This window comes from Mytilus galloprovincialis, chromosome 6 (assembly GCF_965363235.1).
Source record: "Mytilus galloprovincialis chromosome 6, xbMytGall1.hap1.1, whole genome shotgun sequence".
Taxonomy (NCBI): Eukaryota; Metazoa; Mollusca; class Bivalvia; order Mytilida; family Mytilidae; genus Mytilus; species Mytilus galloprovincialis.
In genome coordinates, this window is record NC_134843.1 from 59,421,625 (window position 1) to 59,437,046 (window position 15,422).

A 15,422-nucleotide genomic window follows, 5' to 3' on the forward strand; every position below is an offset into this window, starting at 1 on the left:
TTATACATTATTACAATATTTGAAATTATCCACTGTTAAATACATGTGTTTTCAAAAGACTATTTAATTGTATTGAGTACAATATTCAGTGCATTTATTTAACACGTAGTATACCTTTACATCAATTTTTGTTGAAATTCAAGCGCAAAAAGATTTTAATCAAATTTTGTATTTTCCCCCCTGTTTTTACCCCAAATTCTGATTCACACTACTGCAAAGTTAACACTGGAACCAATTTGGGCCTGGTATCATCGGATGCCTATATATCTATCTTAATTTGTTTGACTAAAAATATTATTGAAATAAAATCGTTTTCTTATAATTAAATGGTTAAGTTTTTTCTGTGCCAATTTTTAATTTAAATTCACTTAATTAGATAATGACACCTATTTTTCCATTTCGATTATCTTAGTTTTAATAAAAGATTATAAGTATTAAGATTGAAAGTCAAATACAGTTATGTGGATGACAATACATGCATATCAAGAAAAGCTATATCATTGACACTTTGCAATAAGATCTAAAAAAAATTTATTTCGACGCGATATAATTTCATTTTTTTTATATATATATACAGGCTATTTCTTCATCCAATTAGTCCGACACCTTAGTACGTTCGACAACTCATCAGAGCAACACATGTGCAAACCCTTTAAATCAAAAATACAGTTCATAGAATCGGGTAACAGACATGTCAGGACTTGTGTTTATTTTCACTTATGAGTATACAAATTAAATAGAAAAGACAGCACTACTCGTCTGGTACATGTATGTATGATATCCCATATATAGTAGGCATTCTACGATCTTATAGCATTTTGCTTTATTGCTTGAGAGTGTGACTAGTTATTTCGTAATTTAAACAATCTGCTTAAAAGGGAATTTTATTGATTATTTGACGTTTGCTTTACGTCCAGTGGCAGATATTTCATGCATGTTCAGGGCAAAAATGATTTAAGTTAAATAATAAATATAATAAGTAGGTCCTGAAAAAGGATATCGCCCGGATTGAAGGACAGAAAATTAAGACTGCCTCTGGAAAATGAGGATATATTGGACAGACATCATACCGGACGTGGCCGCGTGTTTATACATGATCCCTAACAGTCATACAGACGCTCCATATTGGACCGCGCTGAAGTACGTCCATTATTCATAGTTCATTATTCATTATTCAATAATGAATAATGAAACAGTTCACTATTCACTATTCAATATTGAAAAATGAATAATGAATAATGAAATAGTTAATGTTTCATTATTCAAATTGAAGCGGTGAATAGTGAAAAAAATATAGAAAAAATTGACTGTGACACTATAGCTATATTTTGATTCGAAATGACCATAAGACGGTTTACGGAGGACCTAAATGCCACAATATGCATTAAAATGAGGAAATATAAAAAAGAAGATGCGGTATGATTGCCAATGAGACAAATATCCAGAAAGACCACAATGACACAGACATTAACAACTATAGCTCACCGTACACCCTTTAACAATGAGCAAAGCCCATACCGCATAGTCAGCTATTAAAGGCCCCGATAAGACATTGTAAAATAATTCAAACGAGAAAACTAACGGCCTTATTTATGTAAAATAATGAACGAAAAACAAATATGTATCACATAAACAAACGGCAACCAATAAATTACAGACTCCAGACTTGAGACAGGCACATACATAAATAATGTGACGGGGTTAAACATGTTAGCCAATTTTGAATAATGAAATGGATATTTTGAATAATGGAATGGACTGCGGCGACCCTTCAGCCCTAATTACAGATATATATTCTACCTCAATCGAAAGGTTATTTAGAGAGGAACAAAATGTATATAGTCAATATGTTCCGCAACGCATATTACAGGAGTATCGAAGGACTTAAATATCGAAATACGCGTGGAATGGACTGCTGCAACCCCTCAGCTCCTTATTAAAGAAAAAATTATACACCAAATTAAAGCTAATGGATGGAGGAATAAACTAAGTATAATCGGTATGTGCCGCAATGACCATTACAGAGGTTACAGAGGGAATAAATGCCAAATTACGCGTGACAATTATGAAATAGCCAATTTTGCATAATGAAATGGATATTTTGAATAATGGAATGGACTGCGGCGACTCTTTAGCCCCTAATTGTAGATAAACTGTATACCTCATTCGAAAGCTGATTACAAGAGGAACAAAATGTATATAGTCAATATGTTCCGCAACGAATATTAGAAGACCTAAATGCCAAAATACGCCTGAAAATTAAAAAATAGCCAATTTTGAATAATGAAATGGAAATTTTGAATAATGAAATGGACTGTTGCGACCCTTTAGCCCCTTATTATACATAAATCTTACATCTCATTCGAAAGCTGATTACAAAAGGAACAAAATGTATATAGTCAATATATTGCGCAACGAATATTAGAAGACCTAAATGCCAAAATACGCGTGAAAATTAAGAAATAGCCAATTTTGAATAATGAAATGGATATTTTGAATAATGGAATGGACTGCTGCGACCCTTTAGCCCCTCATTATAGATAAACCTTATATCTCATTCAAAAGATTATTACAAGAGAAACAAAATGTATATAGTATATATGTTCCGCAACGAATATTAGAAGACCTAAATACCAAAATACGCCTGAAAATTAAAAAATAGCCAATTTTGAATAATGAAATGGATATTTTGAATAATGAAATGGACTGTTGCGACCCTTTAGCTCCTAATTATACATAAACCTTATATCTCATTCGAAAGCTGATTACAAGAGGAACAAAATGTATATAATCAATATATTGCACATCGAATATTAGAAGACCTAAATGCCAAAATACGCGTGAAAATTAAGAAATAGCCAATTTTGAATAATGAAATGAATATTTTGAATAATGGAATGGACTGCTGCGACCCTTTAGTCCCTTATTATAGATAAACTTTATATCTCATTCAAAAGCTGATTACAAGAGGAACAAGATGTTCATACTCAATATGTGCCGCAACGAATATGAGAAGACCTAAAGCCGAAATACGCGTGAAAATTAAGAAATAGCCAATTTTGAATAATGAAATGGATATTTTGAATAATGGAATGGACAGCGGCGACTCTTTAGCCCCTAATTATAGATAAATCTTATACCTCATTCGAAAGCTGATTACAAAAGGAACAAAATGTATATAGTCAATATGTTCCGCAACGAATATTAGAAGACCTAAATGCCGAAATACGCGTGAAAATTAAGAAATAGCCAATTTTGAATAATGAAATAGATATTTTGAATAATGGAATGGACTGCTGCGACCCTTTAGCCCCTAATAATAAATAAATCTTATACATCATTCGAAAGCTGATTACAAGAGGAACAAGATGTATATAGTCAATATGTCCCGCAAGGAATATTAGAAGACCTAATTGCCAAAATACGCGTGAAAATTAATAAAAATTCAATTTTGAATAATGAAATGGATATTTTGAATAATGGAATGGACTGCGGCGACCCTTTAGCCCCTATTATAGATAAACTTTATACCTCACTCGAAAGCTGATTACAAGAGGAACAAAATGTATATAGTCAATTTGTTCCGCAACGAATATTAGAAGACCTAAATGCCAAAATACGCGTGAAAATAAAGAAATAGCCAATTTTAAATAATGAAATGGATATTTTGAATAATGGAATGGACTGCAGCGACCCTTTAACCACTGATTATAGATAAATCTTATACATCATTCGAAAGCTGATTACAAGAAGAACAACATGCTTATAGTCAATATGTTCCACAACGAATATTAGAAGACCTAATTGCCAAAATACGCGTGAAAATTAATAAAAAGTCAATTTTGAATAATGAAATGGATATTTTAAATAATAGAATGGACAGCGGCGACTCTTTAGCCCCTAATTATAGATAAATCTTATACCTCATTCGAAGGCTGATTACAAGAGGAACAAAATGTATATAGTCAATTTGTTCCGCAACGAATATTAGAAGACCTAAATGCCAAAATACGCGTGAAAATTAAGAAATAGCCAATTTTAAATAATGAAATGGATATTTTGAATAATGGAATGGACTGCGGCGACTCTTTAGTCCCTAATTGTAGATAAACTTTATACTTCATTCGAAAGCTGATTACAAGAGGAACAAAATGTATATAGTCAATATGTTCCGCAACGAATATTAGAAGACCTAATTGCCAAAAATACGCCTGAAAATTAAGAAATAGCCAATTTTGAATAATGAAATGGATATTTTGAATAATGGAATGGACTGCGGCGACCCTTTAGCCGCTAATTAAAGATAAATTTTATACCTCATTCAAAAGCAGATTACAAGACGAACAACATGTATATAGTCAATATGTTCCACAACGAAAATTAGAAGACCTAAATGCCGAAATACGCGTGAAAATTAAGAAATAGCCAATTTTGAATAATGAAATGGATATTTTGAATAATGGAGTGGAGTGCTACGACCCTTTAGCCCCTAATTATAGATAAACATTCTACCCCATTCGAAATCTTATTACGAGAGGAACAAAATATATATAGTCAACATGTTCCGCAACGCATATTAGAGAAGTAACGAAGGACTTAAGTATCGAAACACACGTGAAAATTAAGAAATAGCCAATTTTGAATAATGAAATGGATATTTTGAATAATGGAATGGAGTGCTACGACCCTTTAGCCCCTAATTATTATAGATAAACATTCTACCCCATTCGAAAGCTTATTACGAGAGGAACAAAATGTATATAGTCAGCATGTTCCGCAACGCATATTAGAGGACTTAAATGTCGAAATGCGCGTGAAAGTTAAGAAATAGTCAATTTTGAATAATGAAATTGATATTTTGAATAATAGAATGGTCTGCTGCGATCTTTTAGCCCCTAATTATCATAGATAAACCTTATACCTCATTCCAAAGCTTATAACGAGAGGAACAAAATATATATAGTAAACATGTTCCGCAACGCATATTAGAGAAGTAACGAAGGACTTAAGTATCGAAATACGCGTGAAAATTAAGAATTAGCCAATTTTGAATAATGAAATAGCTATTTTGAATAATGGAATGGACTTCTTCGACCCTTTAGTCCCTAATTATAGATATACCTTATACCTCATTCAAAAGCTTATAACGAGAGGAACAAAATGTATACAGTCAACATGTTCCGCAATGCATAATAGAGGAGAAATGATGGACTTAAATATAGAAAAACGCTTGAACATTGAAAAATAGTTGATTCTGAATAATGGAATGGACTACTGCAACCCTTCCGTCCCTAATCAAAGCAAAATTTATACACCAAATTAAAGCCGATTGGTAGAGGAATAAACTGAGTATAAACATTATGTGCCGCAATGATTATTAGAGGGGGTTCGGAGTACCTTAATGCCAAAATACGCGTGTAGTTATAGGACCCTTCAACCCTTAATTATAGATCTACCTCATTCGGAAGCCTAATAAAGAGAGGAAGACATAGTATATAGTCAATTTATTATATAATTTATTTCTGCTGGGACCGGACCTAAAAATCCGAAATATTGCACGCTCGTTGACGAGATTAAGCGGGCAAAACGTGGGTGGTTGGGGTTGAATGGAAAAAAGTGGGAGGTTGGGGTCGTGGAAAAATTAACCTTTTTGGAAGAAAGAAAACACAAAAAAAAACCATAGATGGAATAAAGACAATGGCTTGTAAGGTTACAAATATGTCTGATCAGAGAGAGAATATGGCACAAGAGGTAGACATTTTGGAAAATACTGATGAGGAAACTCTCAAATGGCGAGAAGTAGATCAGGACTCGACCTGGATTGTCAAAGACATTTAAGATTTTGACACAAAGTGTGGTTCGGAAAAATTATAACCTTGTACTGAAAAGAGAAAACATATCTGCACTTGGGGATGTGAAAGACTAAACAAACACCTTACCACCGTCTGGGCAAAGAGAGAGACCGACGGAGCTGTGCAAATCGTGAGCTATGGGATGAAAAAAAAACAGGCACGCCGGGTATATGATAACCACAACTTGTATATTTTTTATAAGGACGGTATGATTTGAAGTGTAAAGATCTATTGTTTAGGCCTGAAAATCGGGTCTAAAACCATTTAATTGGGGATGGTGGGAAAATCATAAAAGGAACATTTTGACAAACTTTGCTTAAACTGGACATGAGTTGCTGCAGCTGATCTTTATGGTCGTAGTAGTTTTTGAGGCTGGTGACGAATTTCCCAAACTAGGCATCATCGATCTGTTCATCATCAGCTAAAGCAGAGCTGACACATTGCTCAACCAAGGACTTTTTGGACTGGACCAATCGCGAGGTATCGTGGTGTTTCTTTTTCTTTTTGGTTGCATGCCTAGTAATAAGTGTGAGATCCATTACGGTTGTAGCATTCAAGCAAGCTAGAAACCCCAGAGGAAAGGTGGCTATAACACCTGTACCGGTCAAAGCTAAACCCAAGGTTCTGCTGGTTAACACCAAACTACCAACAGAACAAGCACCCAGTGCTACAGATACAGCTTTGTCCAGACGTTTATAGGAGTTCAAGGTAGTTTGATACCTTCAAATTTCTGCATCGAGTTGAATCTACACACATTCGACTTTAGTCTGCCGGTACCTAGCATCTAATCGTTCATTTGTTTTATAGGAGCATACCGAGGAGGGGAATATTTTTGAAGGGGCTGTTAGCATCTAAATATAAGACCAGACCGGCTCCGCTTCTACCTGAGGGCACCGATTACCTCAGGGCATACAGCAGCGGACCTAACTGCCACTTGCGCTTCAAGTAGAGACAATACCCATAGGTAATCGAGGCGTTTGAGGATTTGAGGTAGAGACCGTTGCCACTGGGATTCACTGTGTAAACGCATCCACCACGTTTCAGGTACTATCCAGACCTTAAGGCCTTGTTGACGGCTACATCACCCAAACAAACCAAGAGATCTTACTCAGGTTGATTTCTGCTACGTCCTCAGGTTGATTTTCGCAACGTCGTTCACGGCAGCAGCAGGATGACATTGTCGTCCGAGGTGCGCACGAGTGACAATTCGTGCTTAAATCCATACACAATCTTGTTGTAATCGTCTGCAAAGACGAAAATGTGTCTCAGGGGTATGGTGAATGAAAACGATCAAGTATCTCTGCATAGTCGCCAAGGTCGTCGAGCTTGAACGATTCTGGTTTCTTTTTTACCATGACTTCCCAGAGGCCAAGGGTTCCTTTGTATTTCACACTCTCCATGAAAAAATTATCACCGTCATAAGTAAATGATGACATTCTGGTGAAGATACCATCGTTTTCAAAAGGGTGTGGTCGGGAGTAGTCAAACTGAGCTACAAATGCTGCTGTTCTCGAGCTCCGAGGACGGTGTCTGTAGTAGGTGGTCCAATGAGTAGTAGTGTCGAGGATTGCGGGAACGTTATGCATTCGTATGTGTGCTGTCGCCACGGACGATGTGACGTCGCGTTTCTATGTATATTGTATTTAAGATTCTATGCTTGTTTGAATGAATGTTGAACCACACGATTGTATTTATTGTTAGCCAAACCCTAAACGAACACAACACGAAGTACTAACACACTTAAAACCCAACATTGGTGCCGTGACTAATGGATAGAGAGAATGGACATAAGCAGATTAAAATAATTGAGAGCGGGGAACAAAGCAGTGGTGACAAAAGTTTTTAACAAGATGGAAGACGCTATTGTTGATTCAACTTAAGACCCAGAGGAAATATGTACATTATTGGAAGCAGTTGAAAAGAAAAAGAAAACTTTAGCCAATATCGACGAACAGATTTTAAATTCAGTGGACTCGGAGGGAATTACTGATGACATTATAGAACCAGATGAGAACTATTTAGAGAAAGAAAGTAAAATTAGAAAATATAAAAAGTTCTTGAAACCCGTCGCCACCGCCACTTCTTCAATTTTAGATAGCAATGCCCAAGAGTTTATACCACATTCACATTCAAACCCATTTACGCATTCCAGTCGGGAGCTGTCACAAACAAGTTCAACCTCAATCCAAAATCATCGCCTACCCAAGTTAACGCTACCAAATTTTAGCGGAGATATATTAGAATGGCAATATTTCTGGGATTCATTTGAATCGACGATTCATCATAACGATACACTATCCGACATTCAGAAATTTTAATATTTGAAGTCCTTATTGCAATCAGATGCTGCAAACAAGATCACCATGACCAACCCAAATTACTACAATGCTATTGAACTTTTAAAGAATCGTTATGGCCAAATCCACAAGATAATCAATGCATATATGAGATCACTTTTGGATATGCCGGTGCCTGATGAGCGTTTAGAGAGTTTAAGAGCATTTTACGATAAGTCTGAGGCATACATCAGAGGTCTAGAGTCATTAGGCCAATGCCAAGAAATGTTTGGTTCATTACTGATTCCAGTTATTCTAGGGAAATTTCCGACAGATCTCAGGAAAAATATTACACGGGAAAACGGAAGTGATGATTGGAATATACAGAAACTACGAGACGCTATTTGCTGAGAACTTTCAATTCAAGAATCAGGACATAATGACATGAATGAATACATGTATCAACCGCCGACAGCTAATCACACCACAAATTTTGTAGCAAGCGTTAAGAAGGATTTAAGCAAAACTCGCCCACAAGGAAAAACATCGAAGTATCAAGGTATGAAAAACAACCAATTAACTCCGCACAAAAAAAGCCTGCACATTCTGTGAGGGGGACCACTTTTCCAATGACTGCACGGATGTCGCCGAACATGAAAGAAGAATAGCCATTATTAAAGAAAAGAAATTGTGTTTTAATTGTTTTGGAAAGCACAGAGTATCAGATTGTAGCACTAAATACGACTTTAGAATTTGCCATCGTAAGCATCATACATCAATTTGCAAGAACAATATAACACAACAATCAGAAGATAAGGACACCACAGAAACTTCAATGCTGTACACATCAGCCAGTCAAGAAACTTCAACCGTTTTGCTTAAAACAGCAGTAGCTCAGGTAATGTCGGTGAATAATACAGCAGAGACAAACATACTTTTCGACGAGGGTGCACAACGGTCTTTTATTACTGCAGACTTAGCTACTAAATTAAATGTACAGAAAGAGGGATCCGAAAATCTGAATATTGTTTCTTTCGGGAATAAAACTAGCTGTATAAGAAATTTAGACAAAACCACGGTATAGTTGAAAGCCAATAATGGAGAGATTATACCTATAAAAGTACTGATAGTTATCACCATAGCATCACCGCTTCAGAGCCAGAGCAGAAAAATCACGCAGGGACTTCACTATCTACATGGATCATCTCTAGCCCACCCCGTTACAGACGCAGAGTCTTTTGAGCTTACTCTTCTAATTGCAGCAGACTTTTATTGGAATATAGTGCAAGATAAAGAAATGCTTGGAAATGGTTCGACTGTTGTGAGCTCTAAACTCGGATATTTGTTGTCAGGCCCAGTTCCAGTCAAGAATAATAACCAGTCAACTTTAATAATGAATGTTTTGATATCTCATAAACAGGAAAATTGCGATTTAGAGGAATTTTTGAAACTGGAATCTTTAGGAATTGACGAAAAGGAAGTTGATACGCAATTGATAGATGTCATGGAAACCTTTGCCGAATCGTCCATTACAAAACATAATGGGAAATATGTGTCCAAACTACCATGGAAAGAAAACTACCCGGAGTTTTTAACAAACAAAGATTTCGCCAAAAGAAGAACAGAAAATGTAATACGTCGTATTTCAAAAGACAATGAAATGTTCCGAATGTATGGAGATATTAAAGCTGACCAAGAACGGAGAGGTTTCATAGGAAAGGTAAGCGATGAGACTCTTACTGAAAATTTAATTCATTATATACCACATCACGCTGTTAAGAAGGATTCCACAACCACGCCTATACGAATAGTTTATAACTGTAGCTGTAAAGCAAATTCTTACAGCGCTAGTCTCAACGATTGTTTAGCAGAATATCCGCCTATGATGAACGACCTTACTACAATGTTGACACGCCTTAGAATGGAGAAATATGCAGTGACAGCTGATATAGAGAAAGGATTTCTACACATATAATTAGACGAAAATGACAAGAGATGTTACGAGATTCTTTTGGTTACAGAACCCCAACAATCCGAACAGTCAATTAATAACTTACAGATTCAAAGTAGTACTGTTTGGTGCAACATGTTCACCCTTTATTTTGAGTGCTACATTGATGAAACATTTTAGAGAAAATCCATCTAACACATCCTCAAAACTGCAAAGGAACATATATGTAGATACCATTCTGACGAGACAACTCTACTCAAGTGTTATGCAGAATCTCGACATTATTACACGATGCCGGTTTTAACTGGAGATCATGGAATTCTAACAATGAAAACTTACGAAATATAGCAATACAAGAAAAGGCAGGAGACGAGGACCAGACAGTTTAAATACTTGGAATGCGTTGGAACACAAAATATGATAACATTTTGTATAATCAACTAACTTTCACAAAAAAATGATGATGTACCATTAACAAAACGAGAAGTGTTGCGCCAGTCGTCAAGAATATTTGATCCGCTTGGATTAATATCCCCAGTTACTGTGACATCAAAACTCTTTATGGGAAGATTATGGAAAGAGAAGTTAAATTTGGACGAGCTATTACCGTGTTCTTTAAAAGAAGAGTGGAAATCGATCGCTATGGAAATAGAAGAGGCAACAGAAACAGAAATTTCCCGCCAAAAAGCACCTGAATATGATGCGCAAGACGAGACTGAACTTCATTATATTTACAGACGCCAGTCAATAAGCATATGGCGCGTATGCCTATTTAGTCAAAGGGAACACGTCTAGTCTAATCATTACAAAAACAGAGTCGCTCCGGTAAAAACTATAACTTTGCCACGTTTGAAATTAATGGGTGCGCTGATTGACGCCAGATTAGCAAACTATTTATTAAGATTTATTGAAACACACAAGACATATTTTTGGAGTGACAATCAAATAGTGTTGAGTTGGATATCGTCAACAAAAACGTTACCTACATTTGTATCTAATTGTCTCAAAGAAATAAGAAAATTGGCCGAAAACAGTGATTTGAGATATTGCCCAACAGACCAAAACCAAGCAGATTATCTTACCCACGGAATTACGGCAAAACAGCTGATGAATAGTGTACTTTGGATAAAGGGACTAAAATGGGTCGCCAACAAGACAGAATGGCCAAACTGGACAAGAAATGTGGAAAACTGTAACACATTTTCAACAATTACACAGGAATCTATGGACGCTGAGATAAATGTACCAAAGACAAGTTGTATTCAAATCGACAAATATAGCTCGTTTAGTAAATTGGTTAGAATAACAGCATTTGGAATAATCAGCATTCAAGAAATTGGAGAAGCCGAAAATACATTTATTCGTAATGTTTAGCGGACGACATTTGAACTCGAGATTGATAGTTTGAACCCATCATCGAAACATAAAGTTGCTATAGTTAGACAACTTAGACTTTATTTGGACGACAACGGATTATTGCGCTGCGGAGGAAGACTAAACAACGCATCATTAGATTATAATACGAAGTATCCAATTTTGTTACCAACGAAACTCCATTTTACGTCGTTGATAATTAGAGACATGCATCACAAAAATTTACACTCTGGACTAAACAGTACAATTGCGCATATTCAGCAGAAGTTTTGGATTCCGAGAATTCGTCAATGTGTGAAGTACCATCTTAGAAGCAGTGCAATAAAGTAACAGAAAAACCTTACCGTTCACCTGAGCCACCACCGCTTCCGAAAGATAGACTTAACGATGAATTTCCCTTTTTGTTACAGGTGTCGACTTTACAGGCGCTTTGTGTACAAAAGAACAAAATAACATTGACTGCAAAACTTATATTTGCCTGTTTACATGTGCAGCAACACGAGCAGTACATCTAGAAATTGTGCCGGATATGAAAGAAGAGTCATTCGTGTTAGCTTTTAGGAGATTTGTGGCACGTCGTTCACTTCCAAGAATAATGATGTCAGATAACGCTAATACATTTAAAGCTGCTGCCGAATCAATTCAACAAAAAAGTGGTGGAGCGCGGAACCGAATGGAAATTTATCCCAAATAGAGCCCCATGGTTAGATGGATGGTGGGGAAAACTTATAGGACTAACCAAAATGATATTTAAAAAGTATTAGGTCGATCATTTATTACTATTGACCTGGTTTGAACCATAGTGACTGATATTGAAAGCATACTTGATAATCGTCCGATTACGTATATATCAACAGACATAACAGACCCACAACCACTTACGCCATCACACTTACTAAACGGAAGGATATTGGATTCGCTACCACATCAAATGGATGATATTGAAAACTTTCACAATTCTAACCATTCGTGTTGTTACAAAAAACTTCAGAGACAACATCAACTAATTTAATATTTCCGTTCACGTTGGAGGAATGAATATTTGACATCTTTACGAGAATTCCACCGTGCAACCATCTTCGCTAGCCAAGGGTTACGATCCACTCCCGCTAGAGAGCGGGAGTGGATCGTAACCCTTGGCTAGCGAAGATGCAGTGCAACTGGTACTAACGTTCAAACTATTGAAGTAGGAGACATCGTTCAAGTTCACAACGATTCCAATAGACTTATGTGGAGGTAAGCCGTCGTGAAGGAGTTGATTCGTGGAAAAGATCGATTTATCCGAACTGCTATTATCAAAACAGATACTGGTATTATAAATCGACCAATTGTTAAATTATATCCGTTGGAATTGCAAGGACCAACTAGTGAAATTTCTTAAACGCACTATTAACTCCGTTCCCGCCAAAAGTAAACAAAAAAGGACTTTCACGTATCAATTACATTCAATGACGGAGGGGCAAATTGAAAGACAATTGTGAATTAGTTAAAGTAATTTTCAGGAGTCATTTAAATATCGTAAATTACAGAGACAGTAAAAGTAAATTCCTTTTGGATTCTTTTGTGATTGTAAATTTTATCGTTTTTCTTTAGTAATTTCCATTTCGGTGGCCCCCAGGATGTCGAGGATTGCGGGAACGTTATGCGTTCGTATGTGTGCCGTCGCGTTTTTATGTATATTGTATTTATGATTCTATGCTTGTTTGAATGAATGTTGAACCACACGATTGTATATATTGTTAGCCAAACCCTAAACGAACACAACACGAAGTACTAACACACTCAAAACCCAACAAGTGGTACGACAAACTCGGGCGGTGGAGGTGGGAGGGCTGGCACTGTTTCAGGAAGGTCTGCAATATTTTGGTGATCTGTGAACCTGCCTCTCGCTGAGCCTCAAGCACAGGATTGAACACCTTGTAAAGGTCCCGGCTAAGTTCAGTCTTGTCGAGGCGATGCTGCATATTACTGGCTTGAATATTTCGTTTGGTGTCTTGCAACTCCTTGACAATTGTATCATGCTGCTTAGGGTCGATAATCTTGATAAACGTCATTACTCAAGAAGGATCGAATGGTGCTAAATGCCCCCAAGCGTTGGAGTGAACACCCCCAATCGATGAGTTGCACATGAAGGTATTACACAGCTGATTCGGATTCCTTTTCTTCGAAAAATCCAAGTGTCATAGGTATGTGCTCTGGTGGCCTCGAATCGTCTTTGCAGGGCATACGGGTTGAGAATATCGCTCCACCTTATCATAATGATGAATTTACATGCATTGAAATCACCTCCACAGCTTTAGATCGAACGAAGGATCACACAACCGCATCTTCAATATATGCTCCTCGTATCGACTGGAACCAACTCAAAATTGCATTTACAGGGCCATTCAAACGTGGAGGGCTAGTTTTTCATTGTGTCTACATATTCTTCATCCTTCAGTTCCATAACGAAATCTTCGGGCTGGTCCATTCTTTATCTTGTACCTCATAGAACTCCTTTTTATTTGCATCGATATTTTCCATTTGCCTTGGTGCTTGTAAATCGATGGTTACAAATTCATAGGGCTTGGACTAACAATGCTTACACAGAACGTCAAACTGTTCCTTGGTGAGATCGTTGCAGTGATCGTGTCGGATGTGGTCGATATTCTTAGCGTTCTACTGGAAGAGGCAGGGGAAATTGGCATTCTCCCGGATCGACTGGCGGGGAAGTGTGAAGTTGTTCTGGCATAGGTAAAAACAATCGACGTTGTGTTCACACATGTTCTGTTTTCTCAGCATCCGGTCGTCGAACACCACTCAGGGGTCGTGGTGGTGTTGACCTCATCGACCAACGAGTAGGGTGACATGTCCATTGCACTGTAGGAGGTATCGGATATCTTCTTAGGGAAGCTTTTATTCAGCGTTTGCTCCAACAGCTGGTAGATAGGTTGGTGAAGCGATTATCCGAAGACGTACAATCGGTTGTAGTATGAGCCATCCACAGTCCAACTTCCCAATGATCAACCGTTTTATCGACCGCTGAGGTTTGAGGTAGTGATTACTCCTCATAGAGGCGTTGACACTGTAGGAAATGTTTTCAACGTTCATTTATTTAAATAAAATAGCGATGATTTTCTGCGTGAAAGTCGTAGCAGAAAGACTGACACAGTTAACATCAGCGAGGTAATGACCAGCAACAGGCGAAGGAGAAAGGTTGGCAACTGCAAGGTGTGCGATGCCAAAGAAATCTCAGTTTGTTGCTACAACCGGTACAGGGTTCATGAACAAACTAATCAATCGATTACCCATGGAAATGCATCTACCCGGACACAACTTCGCCGTCCAGGGACTAAACTTAGCAAGCGCCTACTTCCGAATGGCATTCCGAAGGCTAGGTCAAAACCCATTAATCAAGTTGACCAGGCAGCATATCACCACGATCTGTGTTATGCCCAGCACAAGGATGCAACCACACGCAACTCCATATGTGACTAAGCTTTGCTAGCCTCGCTTAACACCATTCCCTTCTCTACCACACGCGAACGCTTCGACTGCAGCATCGTCGGACCCTTCATCGGTACCAAAGTTTGATTTGGTCTGGGTGTTAAAAAAATGTTCGCTGGACCGCTGATCTACCTGAGAAGTTGCACAAACCAGTTCGACTCTAGTTTAATGAACGCTGTGTAGCGTTGGGTGGTTTGGATGAGACCTTTGCGGCCGACCTTGATGATATGAGTGAATTCTCCAGGGACAACAAAGGAAATAAATTTATCCTGAGCATTATCGTTGTCTTATTTCCAAATATGGCTGGTGAATACCACTCAAGAACAAGACGGGGGTGACGGTGCTGGCTGCCTTCCAAGCGGTGTGCCCAAGAAGATATGGACAGACATAGGCACTGAGTTTTACAACAAACATATAAAGCAGCTGCTTCAAAAGCATGTTATCGATCTCTACTCCACCGGGAACGAAGAGAAGTCGAGTATT